The sequence below is a fragment of the Sebastes umbrosus genome, chromosome 3 (assembly GCF_015220745.1).
Source record: "Sebastes umbrosus isolate fSebUmb1 chromosome 3, fSebUmb1.pri, whole genome shotgun sequence".
NCBI lineage: Eukaryota > Metazoa > Chordata > Actinopteri > Perciformes > Sebastidae > Sebastes > Sebastes umbrosus.
The window spans coordinates 14,405,876-14,427,465 of NC_051271.1; the positions used below are offsets into that span (position 1 = coordinate 14,405,876).

The following is a 21,590-nucleotide window of genomic DNA, read 5'->3' on the forward strand; positions in this document are numbered from 1 at the left end:
AGTCATTTACTGAGGCATTTACAATTAGTGGAATTAAGCAGCAATTACCTCGAAATTCTTAGAAAACCTCCACTATGATGTTGCTGCCATGTAGAGCCACTACGCGCTGTGGTAGGAGCAGAACTCCAATTAGAAAATAAATCCTTTACTTGAAGGAGCATTGACTGAAATATGGAACATTAAAGAAATTATTTGACATAGAAATAGACCGGTATTCAATATATCATCAAAAGTTAACCAATAGGCGCACACACGCCTTTCAATCATTTTAAATCTGTCCTCCAGTTGTCCTCAGTGATCTTGTCTCAATATACCTTTCATGTAATCCAGCAGTCCATTCTGGAAAATCATGAAACCAGCCTTGAAAACACTGACTGTTTCTTAATGCTCCCTCAACACACTAAATTTAATGCAAAAGTTACGACCATTTTTTTTTGCCACAATCATTCATTTGGTGTTTTATAAAATCCAATCTATCTGGTCCAAGGTTTGGGCGAGATTACGAGATTATCGTTCAACACGATATTGGTTGAACACGATAATGGTCCTTGCGTGTCCATGATAACAAAAATATATTTCATTATGCAATGCCTATTATGAAATTTTGCGCTATATTAATAAGTAACAGCATGCTAGCATCCGTCTGACGCTGTACATGATTGACATACAGCTACAGCTAAACAAATGTTTCAAAGCTTCAATCGTTGCTATGGTAACGGACGTCCAAATCAGTATTTGAATGTATGGTGTTGTTTTTTTTAATATATACTGTATATATAAATTAGCCTACCCCAAACATCCCAACTAACCCATGAAATAAAGAAGATAGTAATACCACATTATTCATTATGCACCAACATTAGGGGTGTGACGGTATGTATATTAGTTGTATTCTATAAGAGGTAGATAAATTACTCATCCTGTACAGGCTGCTCCTGCTTTCACAGGCACCCTGTGGCACTGATGCCTGCTTCTTCTGAGTATCTCAGGAATTTATAAATTTATATAATTTACTTTTTAATACCTGGTGGGAAAGCAGTAGTTACACCTGAAATTAGTATACTGTTAACCACAGGTAGGGGTGCATCTACACACTAACAGCAGATTGTATACCCCTGAGTATGCAACGTATCCTCATACAACGGCTGGTATGATTTCTTACAAAAAGTTATTCATTTTTTGTGAGTTTTTTTACGAATGTCCAGCAAAACATAACACATAAACAAAACCACTTAGTTGCATTTAGGAAAAAATCTACTTGGTTAGGTAACTTATGTACGGAAGTTCTGTGACAATTAAATCAACGTTGACTTCTGGTTTCACGCGGGGTACAGACACTGATCTCCTGGGTGAAAGTCCGGTGTTTTTGTACCCAACCTCCTTCCGCGTTTGTCACTCTTTATACTTCCTGGTTCACGATTACGTGAATTACATACGAATGGATTTTGTGGAATATATAGGAATTACAGTGCATTACTTTTTACGTAGGTACAGCTACGAATGGTGTAGGAGAACAGCCTGGAGTAGGACACCTGATCTGTAGCTGGACAAATATCGATCCTCATTCTTACTGTTGAGAATCAATCCTCATTTAAAACTACTGATAGCAAAGTCTTGTATGTTTTTTTTTTTTCTTCTCTTGAAATTAATGAGATTGGTGCTGAAAAAGTGAAATTCTCTTTAAAAAGTGTAACAAATAATACTGTAGGACAGAAACTATTTAGTATTATACAACTAAAAATATACTAAGACCAGGTCAATATGAACAAGTTTACAGCTTAACGACATCCATAAAACTTATTGATAACGGATGCATACTGTAGGTTTAGAGTTAGACGATAAGCATATTGCAAATCTTTGACAAATAAACATAAAGTGCAAACAAAGGTGATACTAATTTTTATTTCAGAAATTGACATGGCAGGTTAATAGGCCAAACACGCACACACACACAACCCTGTGTGCTATGTTTGTGCTGCTGTGAGGGATTGACCCCTGAGAACCAGGTCCATGGACTAAAATGAGAAAAATCCCACACACAAATAGAATCACTACTGCTCCGGCTTATTTATAAATTATTCACTACAAATTTTCTCTGTGTTGAAAATAGCTGGGAGACCAAACTGCAATAAATAACTGAAGAGGTGATTCTTTGTGAATGGGTATTTTTACTTCTTCTTCTTTTGCTTATTGCGGCCAAATAAACCAGAATAATTGGCAGTGCGGTCCATTAATATTGCCAAAACCCACTGCAGAGCAGCTTAGAGATGCAAACTGCACACCACTTCATAAATGTAACTATAGCCAAGTGTGTTTCTAAAAGACCATTTCATGAGCCTTTTGCTCTACAAAGCCATTGACAATGTGCCCCACTGGCCCAACGTCTTGGCTTGTTGACTCTAACAATGAGGCCAATCCACTCAGCCTGCTCTGTCCTGCAGCGACCCTAAAATAAAGCTTCAATACATTAACCGTTTGTTACTAATACAAACACTTACATAACGTCTCCTGTTTCAGCAGAAGAAACTGTTATTTGTATCTGTTATTCAGTGTTGCTTATCATCCATTACAGAAATATTTTCTAGGGCTGTCAAAGTTAACGCAATATTAACGCAAATACGTTTTAACGACACAAATTTCTTTAACGTATTGATCTTTTGGAGAAGAAAACCTAAGGAATCCATTGTTACCAACCATGTCATAGCTTGTCACAAAGGAGGTTAAATAACGCTCCAAACTTGCGTTAACTTTTGGCGAGGAAAAACTGTCATGGCCATTTTCAAAGGGGTCCCTTGACCTCTGACTTCAAGAAATGTGAATTAAAAATGGGTTCTATGGGTACCCCACGAGTCTCCCCTATACAGACATGCTCACTTTATGATAATCACATGCAGTTTGGGGCAAGTCATAGTCAAGTCAGCACACTGACACACTGACAGCTGTTGTTGCCTGTTGGGCTGCAGTTTGCCTCGAGTTTGGGCATATTTATCATGCTAAATGCAGTACCTGTGAGGGTTTCTGCACAATATTTGTCATTGTTTTGTGTTGTTAATTGATTTCCAATAATAAATATATACATATCTTTGCATAAAGCACGCATAATTTCCAACTTCCATGTTACTTGTAACTATGGACAATCATGTGATAAATCGCGATTAAATATTTGAATCGATTGACAGCTCTAGTATTTTCAAAAGAGCACAAATGTCAGAAATATTTTTTCTCTCTCATAATACAGCTTATAACAATTCAAACACGTACTGTCTTTTGATTTATATTACTATTTTCTATTTAGCATGTTTAAATTTTATACATTTTACCTCACTGAGTATTTCCTAATGGCTCTGCAATAGGGCTACACGATTTTGATTTATCTAACTGCGATTATTTTGACTGATATTGCAATTGCGATATAATTTGCAATGAGGGAATGCTACTTTTACATCATTATTCTCGTTTTCAGTGAAAAAAACATATTCAAATGATTATGGTGTGATTTTTGCAGGGCTCTGTACCAAACAAAGATGTTTTATTAAGTCTGCAGAATATAATGTGTAGGCAAGGACATCTCTGCAGCACCACAATATTTAATTTAAAATGGTATTTTGACACACGTTTTGCCTTTAATAAATATTGTTCCTCCTGCGATTTGAAAATTGCAGTTGGCCATATTGAGATTTCGATAAAGTTTGCATAAATTGTGCAGCCCTTCCCTGAATTGACCCGTCTTCACACAGCGATCGACATGTTTCCCATTGAACTCTCTGCTCTTGATCTTTAATTATATTGACTATTTGTCTAAGAACCTCACTGTTAGGCTTAGTGAAAACAGATAATGCAAAGAGATCTTGACTGAGGTGAACCCTGAAGACTGCAGCATTCAGACGTAATTGCAACATGTATTACTTACATAAGGTGAGTGTGACAGACTCTTTCACATTAAAGGTGTGAACTCAGAAAGCAGGCAGGCCAAATGTCCTTGGATCAACTCGAACATGAACCATCGCATAGGGGAAAAAAAATAGTGGCAAAGGAAAAGAATTGATTCCACCGTGTCTTACATCAGATATTGATTACTGTGAGAACAATGGAGTGTGTGACATTGACAGCTCAGTCAAATGAAGCACACATAAAAGGTTTCATTGTCTCAGATAATTAACTCTCCACACAAGCAGTTCATCTTACACTACATTTACTGAGTTTTTATTTAGTTTAATATTAATTTCAAGTTGTGTGCTTTAATTCTAATTTCCTTTCTCACCGTGACAACCTTAAATCGGCCTCCATGCTGCGTTTTATTGGCTAATTGTTGCAAACCTTTCTTTAATTTTCAAGCGATTGTTTTCATTGCAGGACTGGAATATCCTGTGAATCCATGGAAACAAAGAGATTATGATCGTGTTGAAACAGTCACCGCTCAGCCTTATTTAGTCTTAATAAAAGACTAATATAGTACATATAATACATATAATACAATGCATGTAATACATGCTCTTTTCATAAAGCAGTTTCCATATGATCCATCTCCGTAAAAACAATTATAGTTTTGCATGCAGTGATTTAGCTGAGAGCAAAACATTATATGTTGTCACAAGTACATATAGGTACCTGATTGAAAATGGAATGCGCTGCAGGCCATGAAATTACAGTGTGACAGTGATCTAACTACAAACAATGGAGGTGTAACCTGCATATACTGAAATCTATTTACAGAAGTGTTCTTCTTGTGACTTATTTTTCTTCCAAAGTGCAGTTCTTTCCTCACAAGAGGTTTGTTCAAGTAGCGTTGAAGCGCTCCTCTGAATCTTTGACTGTGTGAAAAATGAAACCCCTCTTGTAGCCATCATTCCCCTCATGTGGTCAGCCATACTGCTGTCATTCTCTTTTTTTCTGAACACGCAGCAAGTATTTCAGAGGTCCAGCCATTTGTTTTGTATAGGTGGCCGTGCTGATGTAGCTAAAGGTTATACTCGCCCGCCCTTTTTTTTCCGAGAGTGCCAAGATCGATGACGCAGTGCTGAGTTATAGTCAAAATGATGGGCTGAGTGCTTTGTCAAATAATCTCTATAATCCGTGACAGCTCTTTTTGGGGGGTTAAAACACTCATTTCTGTGTCCGCGGTCACTACAATCCCTGCTATCACAGAATATCTGGTTTTAGCCACCCCTGTCATGGCAGAACAGCTAAAGATGCTCGAGAGATATGAGGCTTTATGGGAGAGGAGGATTTTGATCCCTGCTGTTTGCATCTGGGGAAGAGAGCAGCTCAGACATGGGTCTGAAAAATATAAGACATACAGGAAAAAACAAACAAATAGAAAAATAAATAATTAACAGTTATGGCATTAGTCCATATTTTTGGACTGAAACCGACAATGTGTTAGTCTGTCTTTCAATACTTTGTGACTTTGCTATCCTAACTGTGGCACTCAACCCTAAGCCCATTTGTTCCTACAGAAGTCCGAGGTAAACCAACTCACAAATACAATATATGGTTTCATTTTTCAATGAAGGCTAAATTGGGTCCTAAAATAGTATGGTGATTAAAACGTTATTTAACCACGAGTATAAAGCCAGGAGCTTCACAGCCAATCCTCCAAATTAACCAGATTGTCACTGGCATCTGAAATTAATAAGGTTGGGATTCACCAGAGGCCCCACAATATGGTATCATCTGGCGGTTTGCACAAAAAATCAATTCACCCATGTATTGCAATTTTGTTTTCTTTACGATTTTGAAATTTACTTTTTAATGTTAGAATCAATATATTTGCTTAATTTAAGTCTATGCATAGGTAGAAGGAAGTTACCGCTTTTATTGTTGTGGGCTGAGTAACGTGACGTCAAATCCGTTTGAAAAACCAAAACAAAGCCAAAGCGAGAAAGCAGAAACCAGCGGAGGGTCTGCGGAGATTCGACCTGCACCCGATCACGATACTTAAGTCACGATAAGATCTTATTGCGATTTTAAACATTTTGCGATATGCTGAGTATTGCGATAAGATATGTTGTGATTTATGTAACAAAAGCCTTCGTTTTGCACAACATTTTATGATGTTATTTTCTTAACTTGCTCAGAATTGGATGGTAGCTTTGTCAAGCCAAGCGCGTTCAGTGTCGGCTTGGCTGTCAATGGTTAACTATCTCTGAATGGTGGCGTGTGAGGTGAGCCCTCATATTCGTGGTATTGCCAGAGTATTTTATTTTCATACGATGCTCCTGGCAATTGTTACCAATTGATTTCTATTTGCAAAATTAATAGTTTATATAATAAAAGATTGATACTTGATGTCCGTGTATCGATACAATATTGCCGCACAAAATATCGCGATACTGCTGTATCGATTTTTTTTAATGTTTGAAAAAACAGCAATTATTTAGCCATGTAATTTTAATTATGATCAGTTGACAAATACACAAAATGATGATTTAATTGAAGTAAGACAAACATTTAAATTATGTAGTATGTGAGTTTAGCTCAGCTATAGTTGCTGCTTGACGATGAATTTGTTGTTTGCTACTGGGATGAGCCATGGGTTGTTGTTTTTTTGTAATATATGGGTGTATTTTCAGGAATATTTCAATGCATCTCCTGCCATAAGCTGATAGGAAACCCTCTCAAAAAATTTGTGAGTTGCTGCCTTCAACATACCAGCAATATACCTTGAGTTTGCACTTTAAATGTCTGACATTAGGAGGGACACTTTCTAAACTTTCAAAAATAAACTATAACATAAAAGTGAGACGACCGATTCCTGATCTCAACGACGATACTGTACGATACGCGGCAAAGCAGAGGAACATCCAGCAGCTTAACAAATATATTAAACTGCACGTAAATATATCCCATCTATTATAGTCAAGATAATCATCGTTTGCATTTGGGCGTGTGACATTCATGTTACAAGAAGATGTCATATGCAACGATCTGATTTTTCCCTCTTTTAGTATCAATCACTGCATGTTCATTTCTATGTTTGAAAAATGTGGCAGATAGCACTTAGGAGACAAAAGACTATCTTTTTTTTACATGGCTTCTTTGACTTTGGGCTTATCTCCGGGTGTTCTATAGCTCAAAACACAATTCTGTTGTTTGAAAAAGGTTCATTAGTCAATTAGGATGTTTTGGGGCATTAATCTGCATCACTCTCACCAAGCAAATGGTCTCTCTCTCTCTGTGGGGGCGTATTGGTGCCAGAATACTTGGAAAGATGATTTAATTTTTCCATTTGACTGCCAGCCTGCAACAATGTCACTTTAATTGATTGAATCTATTCTGAACTGCTAACTCGATTGAAAACAATGTGTGCAGTGCAGCTGAACAGATCTCGAAACCAGATAGAAGGCTTGTGGCATCCCCTCTGTTCCCGTGGGAGCATGTTCTGTCACAGTATTTAGTCTGCCGATGATGCTTCCCCTTTCCGTCTACCTCACACTGGCTAAAAGGCTGCGACGACCTTTGCGGGTGATGTCAGTCAGGGCCTTACGGCTCAAGCTCATTTCTTCGTGATATGGTCCAGAAGAAGGAACAAAAAAACTCTGGGACTTCGGGACAGCGCCGCTGACGCACTACTGTACACACATGCACCTCTACACATAACAGTGAGAATAACTAATAATAATTAATGTTGAATATGAATAATGAATAATGTTTTGATGAGAATGATAATGTTTGATTATTCCTTATTTAATTTCCTATTTTGTGATTTATACATTATTATTACATACTCAAAAATAACAAAAACGGAGCATTCGAATACTGATTTGGAGGTTGATTACCATGACAACGGTCAACGCTTTGAAGCATTCGGGTCAGCGCTAAACATATGTGTTCTTATATCTTAAGAATTAGCTATTATTAGGAATGAATATTATCAAACACAGATCATTTTATGAGTTAAAAGTAATTCTGCTTCTGCTGCTAAAGCCAGCGATGATCAGTAAAGTAAAAAAAGCAGAGTGTAGTGTAACTGTGTTGGCTGAATAAAAAGTTCTGAAGAGAAGAATCCTTGACCAAAAAGTTGAATAATGAATAAATTATTGGAAAAGTTGTTCTCACAGTGCAGATATCCTTCTTTTTTGTTAACAAAAGGGCGTCTCACTACTTGTCATTGGTGCGGCGCAGATGAGCACCAAAAACTTCCTTCAACAAAGTTCTCATGTTCCCCAAGGCTACAGTGATGAATATGAGTTCACTATAGGCTATACTCAACCAATCCCTTTTGGGAATCCTGATTTTAGAAAAAATATATAAAATGCAATTAAAACAGTAGGTATAACGAGGAATTTCATTAATTATTGATAACATTGCAAACTACACAGCTTTTGTTAGAAGCCCTCCAGAGTAGGCAACTAGTTGCATTACAATTCTGGGTATCGCTTACTTCATATTTACATAATGTAATTTCAGACTTCAGCGATTAAAATAGTTAATTTGTCGATGACATCAGTTTCTCCAGTTGGAAAAACAACACAGCCAATCAGAGATTTGTATGTGTAATTAGGAATTAGAGTTGTTCCGATACTGATACGAGTAACAGAAATTTGTTCGATACTGCCCAAAATTCGGCATCGGCGAGTACGCATGTCTATGCACCGATTTGATACCATCATTTATTAACCCGGAGAAAAATCAACTCGTTTAACCGGAAATCAGTTCGTCTTTGCCGCTCCAAAACAGTAGCCTTCTCTGTGCCGTCGACCCGGATGTATCACTGTCAACTACTGTTTTTGAGCAGCGAAGAAGAACTGATTGAAACTAGTTTGTCACGTGATAAAAGCAAACCACAACAGCGCGGTGCTAGTGGAGAATGTAACGGTAACAGTAGTCAGAGCAAGGAAAATGTCAGCCATTTGGCAGACAGCTAGTTAACGTTAGCTGCTAACATTAAGGTGCTAAATTCAATATTCAGAGCATTAATACAGCAGCAAACTACTATTGTTTATGTAAAGATATAGAGGAGTAATGTCTACCTGAGCAGAGAATGAAGTTGCTCTCCATATGTGTTTGTGTTGTAATCTGAGCTTTTCTCTGGTTTGTTGACATCGTTGGGTCAGCCACGCATGCTTTTAGTGCATGTTTGTGCATGTGAGCGTGCACCACTTGCTAGCTAATGGCCGCCGCTCTGCACTGCTCTCATACGGTGCTTACAACTGATGATGATTTCCCGAATGACAAGCCACCGCAGGAGCGTTGCACCCACCCTCCCTAATGTGTAGCATTGAAAACTTCTCTCCAGTGTGGGTAACAACTTGACACTGGCTTTGTGTATAAAACAGACTGATTCACAGAAAACAAGATAGTTTCCTCTCTTTGAGAAAAGTCCCTCAAGAGGCTCTTAACACTTTAAAGTTCAATGCAGTTTCTTTGTCAAAGCTATTCAATGAATTCACTTATAGTATCTCTCAAATTAATGTTTGGCTCAAGTCCAATGCCAGGCATGATGATAAACCTGTGTTGAAACAGTGTCAGTGTTTATATTTTGAGTCAAAAAATGACTGAACTGATGACAAACCTTCAGGTCCCTAGGGCTCTAGCCTGTCCCATGCATCTCAATTAAAAGCAGTATCTGTTAGCCGAGGTGATTAAGGCTTTGCTTGTCATATCACCAGAAAAAGGGGCGGATTAAAGCAATTAGAAGTCATCACTCTGAACATTGCACTTTTGTATTCACAAGCTTATAGAGAAAAAGCTCCGGGCATTTATTCATCCAGGATCAGCCTGAAATCACGACTTTGATGACAATGATGCATTCATTACGGTAGATTATATTGGGAAGGAGGCCGAGGGCTTTTTCTACTGGCCCTTAAGGTTGGCAGATGTATTGTCAGTATACAGAGCATACATACTGGCCTACATGGACCTGTGCACCCCGCAAACACATCAGACCTAGCTGTATTTCCGTTATGCTGCATTTTATTCCAGGACCCATGAGCTCCTGTGATGGGTGGATCAGGATGGGTGGATGCGGTTAGTGTTGGCAGGAGCAACAGTGTTGAATGCTAATTGTTTTGAAGGGCACAGGATTCATTGGTTGTTATGGTAACAAGAGACTGTGCACAGGAGTGCAGTAGAGACATGGTGAATGAAAGACAGACAGATAGACAGATACACAGAGAGATAGAGGGAGAGAGAGAGATACAGACAGACAGACAGACAGATAGAAAGAGAGACAGACAGATGGATAGATGGATACATAGACACACAGACAGAAAGACAGACAGACAGAGGAAGAGACACAGAGAGACATGTCTGACCCACACTGCTGTGAGCTATATTTAATTCTCTCTATACCCAAGATGCACTACCTTTGTGTCTGAAGTGGTGGTGGGAAAGCTGTGTTTGGTTTGTAATTTATAAAGGAGACTGGGAAAAAAAAAAGATCAGAAACTTATTGAACAGTGAAGACTTTTAACAAAAGACTACCAAAATGGGCCTTTCATTCTGTTATTTCTGCAGCGAGAGCTTGCCCAAGAGATCACCCGGGTCTACAGTGGTGAATAAGCATCTTACAAGTATGCTATTACAAAATCAATAAATAAGATAGCATTCAGTTTGAATAATACCACTGGATATGGCTCACAAAACCAATACAAACTATGTGATGGGCACCTTAGGAAAAGGTGAACACACAGCACTCAATAGGCATTTAGTCATTATTTCAGTCAAGGCTAAATGTTCAGTAGGTAGAAAAAGGAATCTAAACCTACGATTTTGTGAGAAAGTTGCTGATATGCTGAAGAGTAAAGCAAATAAAATGAATACAATTTAATGGGGGGCTCTATAAACTTGAGCTTTAATGGTCTTAAAAGATTAAGAGGTCTAAGCTACTATAGAAACTTGAAACCTGTGATTCTTATAACAAGCTAATTCGTAACTGCTGGTATCGCTTAGCATAACGCCATCTCTCCAGCAACACTTGCTCAGTAATATAAAGCACTATAAGCTAAATATGGACACCTATTTCTGGATATAGCACTGTTTACATATTAGATGGAGCTTAATTGATGACTCTAATTGTCCAATGGAAGCCTCCATCCTTTGAGGGTGGGTATATAAATGTATTAATGGAAGAAAAATAAAATACAAAATATCTGCAAGATTGTGGATACATCATGGACAGGATTTGGGATTTATGTGGGACTGCTCCCATCTTTCCAGGGGGCAATGCTCAAAATACATCTTACATTACTTCAGGCAATTTTTGCATGACTTGGTGCCTCTACTTGTCAGTCAGTCTAAAACAGATATGCACAACCAGGGCTCAAAGATTCCCCTTCAGTACCAGTCCCTTTAAAAACTCTGCTACAACATGCAGTTAGTTTGGAAGATTCAAAATTGAAGCAGCACAATCACAACAGCAGCTTTAGTAGAGAGGAAGGTATCACTGGGCTTTTAAAAAAAACAAAACATAATAGGCAACAGCATCCTTTCAGATAATGGAATACTTGGTACAAACACAAATGTCTGAAAAAAGTGGTTTCAAACTAATACTGTGTACTGTCCATCAAGTATTATCGACTTGACTTTTTATAATTTGCTTCGTTTGGACAAAAGCATCTGCCAAACGAATAAATGTAAATGACTTGACTTTGTCCCTCCAGGCCTTCAAGCCAACCAGGAAGTTAGTTAGGTTAGTTAGGTCATTTGGATTTTTGTGCTGGTTTATAGTTTTAACCATGAGTGAGTTGGCTGTCACATTTCTTGAGTACAGCTGTATTTTTCCTTCAAAACACACGTAAGTTGGTGAATGCGAAGAGGAAAAATAATCGACGATCCTGCTTTTGATTTCGATGATCAAGATCGGAAGCTAATTTCGATCGATTTACAATTTAGAAACAAAATCGTGACATCCCTACTGCTATGCTAACATAGCTGAAGGTGTAGCACAACAGGCTCCAACTAGCTATCTAGCAGCCTTCTTGGTGGTCTTTTCCAAGCGTCCAACCCACCAGTCGACTCAGCTGATGGCCAAGGATATTTGTCCTGGTCCAGATAATGGCTACAGACTCTAAAGATGTCGTACACCTTTGCTCCCATTACTGGGAGAGCCATATGTGATGCTCAGGTCAGCCACAGGCACCTATGGCGAGGCTGAAAAATCACCTACCTGCTCTCTAAAACTACTTCAGGTGTAGCACTAAACAGTAACTTGGCTCTCTTAGAGAGCTACATTGATCATCTACCCCCACCAGCAGATCAAACTGATGACTGATGACATTATGGGCATCCAGTTAACAGCGCAGGCTTTTTTCAGGCATTCGGTACACCAGATGGAGAGCCATGTGCGCTGCTCAGGTTGCACACACACACTCCTCCGGCTAGACCTTTGGTGAGCTGATTGAAGGAGCATCAGCCTCTTAATCTCTATTTTCTCCCTCTGCTACACTTCAATCTGCTTACGATCTGTTTATGTCACATTGGAGGAAACCGCTCTCTCTTTCTCTCTGCTCAGCACTTGCTGCTTGCACACTGTGCTCTATACCCAGTGCTGTGTATATTATTATCTTTCTGTCTCCCTATACCTGCCCTCAGAGCGTTATCTCTGCAAGGACGGAGCTTTGCAAGCCCGGTTCTTCCTTGGCTGGACAGGACATTGAGAAGAAGATACGCACTTCAATTCAACATCAACCTCCTCCTTTCTGTCTCTAAACCCACTGAGATAGTGGTGCTGGAAGAGGAAATAGAGTCTCTTTTGATTCCTTGAGAGTAGCTACATCTGTAGATCTGACATGCGTACCTCAATGTCCACAACCCCATCACAGGAAATATGTACTTTTTTGCCTTCAGGGACAATACTTTATTTTCCGGTATGACCAGCTTCCCCCCAGCTACAGCCTCCCTCTGTGCACATGTGCCCAAAGTGTGATGAGATGGTGCTGACTAGTTGATTCTTATCCCTTCATGATAGGAGGGGGAAGCCCATACCTATCTGGCATTTCAGAACATCATATTTCAATTCAGAGAGGTGTTAGGCGATTTTGCTACACTTGCACAAGCATGTGTAGACACCCCATGGGGTCACTGTTACTGCCTGGGTGCAAGTCAGCAGCTGCACCAACAGTTAGTTGTTGGAACTACAACTCAGTCCACTCACAATTAAACAGTTAGTGTTACAGAGCAGAGTTTCTGTCCTTACAGATGATTGTCCTTACTCTCTGTCGGGCCTAAGCATCAGGGAATTATGAATTTTTTAAATGTTTTTAAAAGTAAAACGTCTTCTACAGGTTGCAAACTCCTACAAGGAATAAGAGTGTAGGTTGTGTGCTTCTGTGCGTTAGCGAGTGTCAGTGAGAGAGAGAGAGATAAAGAGAGCCTGTGCGTGGGGCAGCGAGTATGAAGTCAACAATAATGTTATAGCTGTGAACGTAGCAGTGCAGTGTGTGTACAGTTTATTTGTCGGTGAGTAAATGCTACAACTCCTCAAGACCCAAGCCAAGTTCCCGTGTCTTGGTTGTCACCTGCTGATTCAAGTGAAGGGGGTTAGCCCCAAAGTTAGCAACAACTTTGGAGCAGTCGTGTCTAGAAGGTTACCTGCAAATTGCATCAAGTCAATTGCTTCCTTCACAAACTGTTTATGTTCTAGAAGTTAATTAAAAAACAGTAAAGACTAAAGTTAATTGTCATGTTTAATCTGTATTTAAGTAAACCAGAACAAGGACACACCGCTCCGGAAAAAATAATGTGTTCGATTATTTTTTACCACTTGCCCGATCTTGCAAGCGGGTTGCTCGATTTACTAACCCGACGTGGCACAATCCTTATCGTAGAACCCTGTAAGCAGCGGCTAAAGATGAGACGCCACTACCTGAATGTTTTGTGCACTGCACTTTGCTAATGAAAAAGAGAGAGTTAGAGTCAGAGTTTAGCGAATCCATGTATTGTGCCACCTTGGACGAGTCATTCGCACTGGTGCGCCCAAATATTTCACATACTCTAATTTTCACTCATATATCAGAGCAAAATACACTGTGGGCTGTTGTTAAGTACAGGTAGAGCAGCGCTGCAACACTAGCAAGTGGACAAAACATAGTAGAGTACGGTAAAGAAAGGGTCGCCATTCGATCGGCTTTATTGTACCGAACAATTAATATATCTCTCTAACATGAGACATCTTAAGCGGTGGTTTGCAAAACTGATGATACACTCAATGACTTCCCAGCGACAGATAATACAATATGTACAATTTGCTCAGGAAAATGTTTACTGCTGTAAAAAGCAAAAGCAATAAGACCCAGCAGAATCAGTGAAGAAATGGGCAACACTGCTGACATTGAACCATGAAAGTTAAACTGGAGACTTTTAAAAGCAAATTAGATCACTTTACTTTTAAAAGTCATGAGTACAAATAATCAAAAATAATCAGAAAGTAAAAAATGACCTCATGCAATCTTTTTTTTTGATGATCATGGCCCACTATTGCCATTGACGGTCATTTCCATCTCCAAAGCTGTCAAGTCTGATCTCAGAGGCCACCTTGCTGTGATGGAAACCCAGTCTCATTACACGTTATGAGCAAACTGATAGTGATGGCGCATACTGCACGCATGATGCTACTCATCATTAACTTAAAGATGCCAAATCTGGTCTACCTGTGATTAAGCCACTTGTTCCCTTCCATATATAGCCTTTAATTATTCTCCTCTGTATTGAAGCCTGACTGGGAAATTTGTTAAACTTTAGGAGAATAACAGATGTGTAACTTCAAGCTGTACTGACTATCCAGCATTACTGAGGTAAGAAACAGAGGAAAAAAGAACATGCTTTCCTTATACATTGTGTCTAACATAGGAGAGGGAGGGCATCACTATTATGTTTTTTGTAAGGCTGTTAAAGGGAGAGTAACATCAAGTCATCAATTACTGGTTATCTCTGAAATTACTTGACTTTCTCCAATTCCTTCTCTGCCACACTCTTCTCACCTTGGAAGTCAGAGACAAAGTAAACACTATTGAAACATTTTCAGCATTGAATTTAAAAGACGTAATAGATAATGCTGCTGGCAAAGCACCTATAGCAATTTGTTTGTTTACCTATGCTTGCCTTGAATCCGGTGCATGTGTCCTCTTGCACATGAACTTTCAACAATGGGAAGTCAGTAAGACATTCTGGGACAAGCATCTTGGAGACGTTGCTGGTTGCCTAGCAACTGCTCAGAGCCAGGAAATAATCCGGCACTGTAAAACGGTGAATTGTCGTTTTAACACGTCAGTTTTCGCACGGATAAAAGAAACGAAATATAACAATTTTGATTAGTAAAACTGTAGAGGTGCTGGTCAGCACATTTTGGTGCCTTTGGACGGAGCCAGGTTAAATGTTTTCCTGTTTCCAGTCTCTGTGCTAAGCTAAGATAATCAGCTGCTAATATTTAACATGACAGCGGTATCAATCCTCTCATCTAACTTTACTTCAGAAAGCGAATTTGCTTATCTGAAATGTTAAAGTATTCCTTTAATAATAGAGATGCTCATCAGAAACTGGTCACTCATTTTCAGTCAGGATGACATTCATGCTGTTATGTTACATTTAAGCTGTGATTCTCAAACAGATCTTAATTGTTTGAGACAAAAAGACCACCGCTCTGTTATTATTCCCTTTTAGCAAGAATTTGTCATTTTACAATAAGGCTTTAAAGGGGACCTATTATGCTTTTGTGCTTTTTCCCTTTCCTTTAGTGTGTTATATAGGTGTTGTTTTTTTGTGCATGTAAAAGGTCTGCAACATTATAAAGCCAAAAGTCCACACCAAAGGGAGTTACTCTCCCCCACAGAAACACTGATCCTGCACTGCCGGAAATGCCTTGAATGAAGTCCTGCCTTTTCTTCTGTAACGTGGTGATGTCACCAAGTAACACATTTTACCAAGCGGCAAGTTTGGCACACCCGCAAACAAAGCTATTTAGAGTGGAGCTGGATCAGAGTCCGAAGAGTTTGGTTCAGTCGATCAATCATGACAGTGGGCCAGCTGACCAATCAGAGCAGACTGGGCTAGAACTACTCTATGAAGAACTAGCGTCGACGAAGGCCGACTGTTGAGTCGCCTCAGGTCGCCTTTGTCTGGGCCAAAGAGTTGCACTTGAACACAACGCAAATACTACAGCCGATGACCAACAACCACGTACGTTCTGCGTCTGCGTGAGATGAAATAACTCTCCCTACCAGCAGGTCGCAGTAGTCTGTATTTGTCATTCAAAAAGGAAAAACCGGAAGATAGAGGACTGAATAGAGGATGAAATAAAGCGGCCTTTGCCGACCATTTTCACACCACTCTCACTCACCACTTAACTTCATTCCAGATGTCGTTGTGAAAATATCCGTCTATTAGAATAATCAGATGACATGAAGATGGAAAATGAGAAGAACCCTCTGTGTTTTTTCTCTTGACTTCATTCGGCTTGCTTTCCTCACGTCTATTTCTCTCCTCGTGCACTGATTCATTTGAGCTAAACTGCCAATCAAAGTGATTTCTCGAGCCCCGCCGCTGATTCAACATGCTGAATCGGCCAAAATAACTCCAACACGGGCAGACTAGAGCCATGGGTGCTTGACACACCGAAAAAACTAGGCCAACGGACGCTCACCCATGGCCTAGTGAGAAATAAAGCATTCTTTTGAACATTAAAGCATATAGATATAGACACCAAAATACAAGTACGCACCTGAAAATAGGTCCTCTTTAAGATGCTGTCAGTTCTCTGCAGTTTTCCAGTGACATTCTGGTGATATCATTCACCTCAAATGTCTGAAAACCTTTGTCTGATAGTATTATTTTCAGGTTCTCTTACAACACCAGATACATAGTGGGTTATGTCCAGCTTCCAATCTGGCCACAAACAACAAGTGATTAGGCCCCGGTTGTTTACTGGCTATAACCATAACATGGCCATCACATTTCTGTAATGTTAATGCTTGGGCAACATATCCAAGCAGTTTGCATCCAAACAATTTACTTGTGTTTGATGAAAAAAGCCTGTAAATACACTCCCACTATCTCCCATTTCCTCGGTCTTCCAGGAGGTTCTGCTCGCACACTGTGTCCCCAAAGAACACTGTAACAAGGCACATGACTATTCATCCTTTCAAAATAAAACAGCTGCTAGGGGGCTAAGTGTTAGAGGTAATGAAGTACATATAAGCTATTTGGACTGGAGTAATCATTACAATTACACTTGGATAACGCCGCACAAGCTGCTCAGAGTATTTTAACTTCATGGACTCATGCTATTTAGTTATAATACACATGGGGTCTTCTTTTTTTCACAGATATTCAAGCTGGTTGGGAAAAGTAGTCAGGATTGAAGAAAAAAATAATGTGTAAGATTGAAGGTCATGAGACATTCATCTGGGGTTTCCACCCCCTTTTATATTCCCTGCTATTTTTAATTGTAATTCAAAGGCCTTTAGAAAGTGTATTTACAAAGAAAACATAGTGAATTTAGATTTGTGTCAGAGCTTTTTGGTTTTTATTCTAAACTGATACAGCGATAATAAACGTACATGGTCTCCCTATTTAGCCTGTTTCTTTTGTGGTCACAGATGTATATACACAACTTTAAATGTGGGTTTATGTTGTCAGAATATTTAAAGGGTTAACAAATGTATTTTGTATGTTTCGCCATTTCGATAAAATGAGCCACTAGTTTATTGAAGCAGCATACTTATTACACATGCACTGGGTACATTTATGTACAGGCTTTAGAGTTATTTTGGTGCCGGCCCTAGATAAAATGGGCAATAGGCAATGTAGTCAGCATATTGTAGTTCTTTAATTATTCAGCAAATACCATCAGCAAGAACACACACTCTTTAATTCTATAGCTCTCTCTCCATAAACATGAGCCAGACATGACTGGTCATGAGTTCAGCCTAAATTATTCAGACAAGCCAAAGTTAGCTTAGTTGCAAGTGGTGTTGTGAGGCTAAATGGGTTTTCTTCTTCTAAATGGGTTTTGTTTTTCAATCTTTGTTTTAGGATTTGCCCTGCTTATAAGAAAATGAATTGGATTTTGAAAAGGGGCTCTGTACCAGTGTGAGCAAACAGAGGCATTTATATATGTTTCTGGGTAGTAAGTAATTGTGTTGCAAGTAGTAATTTGTGATTTTATTTTTTTGCAATGAGAGACAAAATTGCTGTCATGAAATACCCATAAGGTGTTGGTTGTTTTTGTTGTAATCAGGACACAAGCAGAAACTTTATCAAATAAACATGAAAAAAGAGGATTAAGAGACAAATGACAAGACATGATGGAGACAAACAAAGGTCCAAGATTTTCCCAATGACATGTTCCTCAAACAAAGGAGGAAGGAGTCAAAGTCATTAAATATTTTACCTTTATACTGTATAATAATCCGGTCATTACTGTCCATGAAGCCTCCCCCTTTTGATCCTTCACATCTGTCCTTATTTATTGCTCTCCATCCCTAACTTCCTAACTCTTCAGTGTAATAACCATTATTACCTTCTGTCTGTTCCTTTTACAGAATGGTGTCCTTTAGCGATGCACTTGTCAGGTGTCAAAGTATGTAAATGTCTTCGCTCCAGGTGTGATCATTTTTCATCTCAGACACTCAATTCATGGTCTAAAGGAAGAGCCTACCAGTTTCACTGCACCATGCTACATCATTTTTAAGTTGTGTATCACCTCTGTCATTTCTAACTTGTCTGCCAGTGACTTATTAGAAATCAAAGACTTGATGAAAACAGAAGCAAAATCAAATAGCCACGTATCCCAATTATTTCCTGAATAAATTAAAATACATTTTAGACATTATTAATATTATGTAAGGGTGCAGACCCAGACCCAAACAATATCCGCAATATTGCAATACCGTGCTATTGACTAGCCAACTGCAGGGGATGATAAGAAACAGCCACAACTGCTATGTTCATGTTTTTGCTGCACGTTTGTTGTTTTTTTTCTGGTCGCCGAAACTTGAAAAATTTTCAACTTTGAGTAAAATGTCACACTCGTCACTGTGACAGTGAAACACAGGACTTTCAACCAGGACACCGGTGTTCGAGACCAGTGCTTTGTTTGTAACTTACATTAGTGATGTGGTTTTTAGTGACGTTTGTGACATGTTTTACGCACCTATGTTAGGTTGTTTCCATACGTATTGTACTTAGTTTACGTACTTATTTTAATCCCAATGGTGAAATTGTTCCGAAACCTAACTATGTGGTTTTGTTGCCTAAAGCTAACTGCGGACGTGTTGCGTGGCATAAAATGACACAAAAAGCGGCGTACAAATGACCTGCGAAAAAGGCTAAAATAAGTCCTCATGACATGCAGAATGTCCTTGTAACGCCGTGCTATTTATACGCCTTCCCGTCAGATCAGGTTGAACATACACAGTTCAGAAAAACAAAATTGCAAGTTGATGACATTTTTCTTTTCATAACAAAAAGCAGAACAAAATTGTAAGGGAAAGATATGCAGCAAAGTATGACGTGCCAAGAGAAGGCTGCAGTATCTACACTCAGAACATGCTACTTCTTGCAATACAACTGCCCAATCATTAAATAAAGTCTGCATTTCCACTAGAGTTTCTTCTAATGATGCCATTTCATCTAAGCAAGCATAAATACTTAAATCGCTATACTTAAATTGTGTTTAACTGAAGTGTCTTACAACCTCTGTACTTCTTAATGATATGGTGAATAGCTTTTAACAAGCACAGTCCAAAAGCTTTTAAATCCATTGCACCATTTAAAACCAGGTGCACTTCTGTTCTAAATAGATCTTGATATAAATGACTAATAGTATGTGGGAAAGTAAAGGTTGAATGAAGTCAGGGGAAACATAAAATATAAATGCCACCACTTATTTTTATGAAAGAACCTGCTTGATCTGTATAACTATGAAATCTGCAGCATTATTATTTATTATTCTGTTGACAACTAATTATCACCTTATTGTTGAATGAAGCAACTGTTGTTGTGACTGCCATTTAAGTAGCATTTGAAAATGGTGTTGAAAGATTTTAGTTTCCAATACTGTCCATGGCAGTATAACACAGGGAGAGGAATACGGCTCTGGGTGACTGTCATCAGTATTAGTGTTTATTTGGTGTTAATTAAGAAAGTTAATTTTGTCAGCCACAGATCCACAGCATCATAACATTATTTAAAAACAAGAGCAAATCTCCCTTCACAGGTGTTAAACTTTCATAATAACACAGCGTTTCTATGAGCCAAAAGACAACTAAGTGATGTGGACCATGCTCCCTCACATCAAGCCACTAAATCTCCACTGCGGCAGTTGTGGCCAAGATCCAGGACAGGCCTGGCATGAGTGTCCACTGCCGGGGAGACATTAAAACCTCAGGGGATGAAGCAAGTATTATATTACTGTAGAGTATTAAATTATCTGGGAGTACGGCATTTGCTTTTGCCCTTTTTGGGGTTCAGTATGGGACAATTTCCCCACTTTAGGTATCTGAATAGATTTGGGAAAGAAAAGGTAGAATTGGTGCCTCCCTACAATCGTAAGACATCTACCTGTATTATAAGGATTTCACAGATCATGTCTTTAAACTTCAGCCAAAAGAGAGCTTTTCAAATCTTGACTTTTTACATTCATCAATTCAATCACAGGTAAGGCACTTCTATTATGAAAATGATCACAGTAAAGCCTGTGAAATTAGTTTTTTAATTATTTACCTTAATTAAATGACCTCCCATTCAGCCTTTTTTTTAGCTACCCGCAACTCTGGGGTGAAAAAAATGTATTACCAAACTCCACACACACGCACTACAAACCCCAGCATCGGAAATTGGATTCTCCACATTTGTTTGCTCCATATCAGTATTTACATGTAGAACATCACCACAGTGGCATTGAAAAGCAGCTCATGTTTATTGACGTGATATTCTTTCTGGTTTAAGGTTAACTCTTCAGAATGGCCCAAAAACAACTGATATTAGGTGATTGTGCTGACGTTCCATCCAGAGGGATACCTCCGGGTCTGAAAAGTGAAGCCAACTTAGAAGTGCCTTAGACTTGCATTCTCTCTAACAGCCAGCAGGAGGCGACTCCTCTGGTTGCAAAAAGAAGTCTGATTGTATAGAAGTCTATAAGAAAATGAGCCTACTTCTCACTTGATTTATTACCTCAGTAAACATTGTAAACATGAGTTTATGGTCTCAATCGCTAGTTTCAAGTCTTCTTCAATACAGCATGCTGTTCATTTAGTAAATTATGGTCCCATTTAGAGTCAAATAGACCATAAAGCAGGGAATGCTTTAGGGCGTGGCTTCCTTGTGATTGATAGGTCGCTAACACAACGTTGTCCGGTCTGGGAGTGGTCCGTGTTTTTGTCTTACAACTTTAACCTTTTTACGGTGTTTTCAGTTCATAAAAGTTGATTATAACCATTTTGGTTGCCTAGTAATGTCTTATTCAGCTTTCGGTTGTACATGTACAAACTGGCTGCAAATAACCAAGATGGCGACGGCAAAAATGCGGTCCAGTGACGATTGACAAACAAATACATCTATTGTTCTACATAATGATTCTAAATGATAAATATTTTTGAAGATGTGTAACTTATAATGTTTGAACTTAACCTGTGATGTGATAGATTAGTGCT

At 38.9% G+C, this 21,590-nt stretch overlaps 2 long non-coding RNA genes across 2 annotated transcripts in view; one reads left to right on the forward strand and one right to left on the reverse strand.

The window, feature by feature from the left end:
• Positions 1–1,364: 1,364 nt before the first annotated feature.
• LOC119485755 lies at positions 1,365–19,614 on the reverse strand. Its single transcript, XR_005206357.1, has 3 exons — positions 19,602–19,614; positions 6,141–6,145; positions 1,365–1,537 (listed from the first exon to the last, which is right to left on the reverse strand). It is a non-coding gene; the product is annotated as an uncharacterized LOC119485755 (long non-coding RNA).
• LOC119485756 overlaps positions 8,562–21,590 on the forward strand; it is a 199,019-nt gene continuing 185,990 nt past the window's right edge. The window contains exon 1 of the long non-coding RNA XR_005206358.1: positions 8,562–8,658. This is a non-coding gene — a long non-coding RNA (uncharacterized LOC119485756). The remainder of the gene's footprint in view (positions 8,659–21,590) is intronic.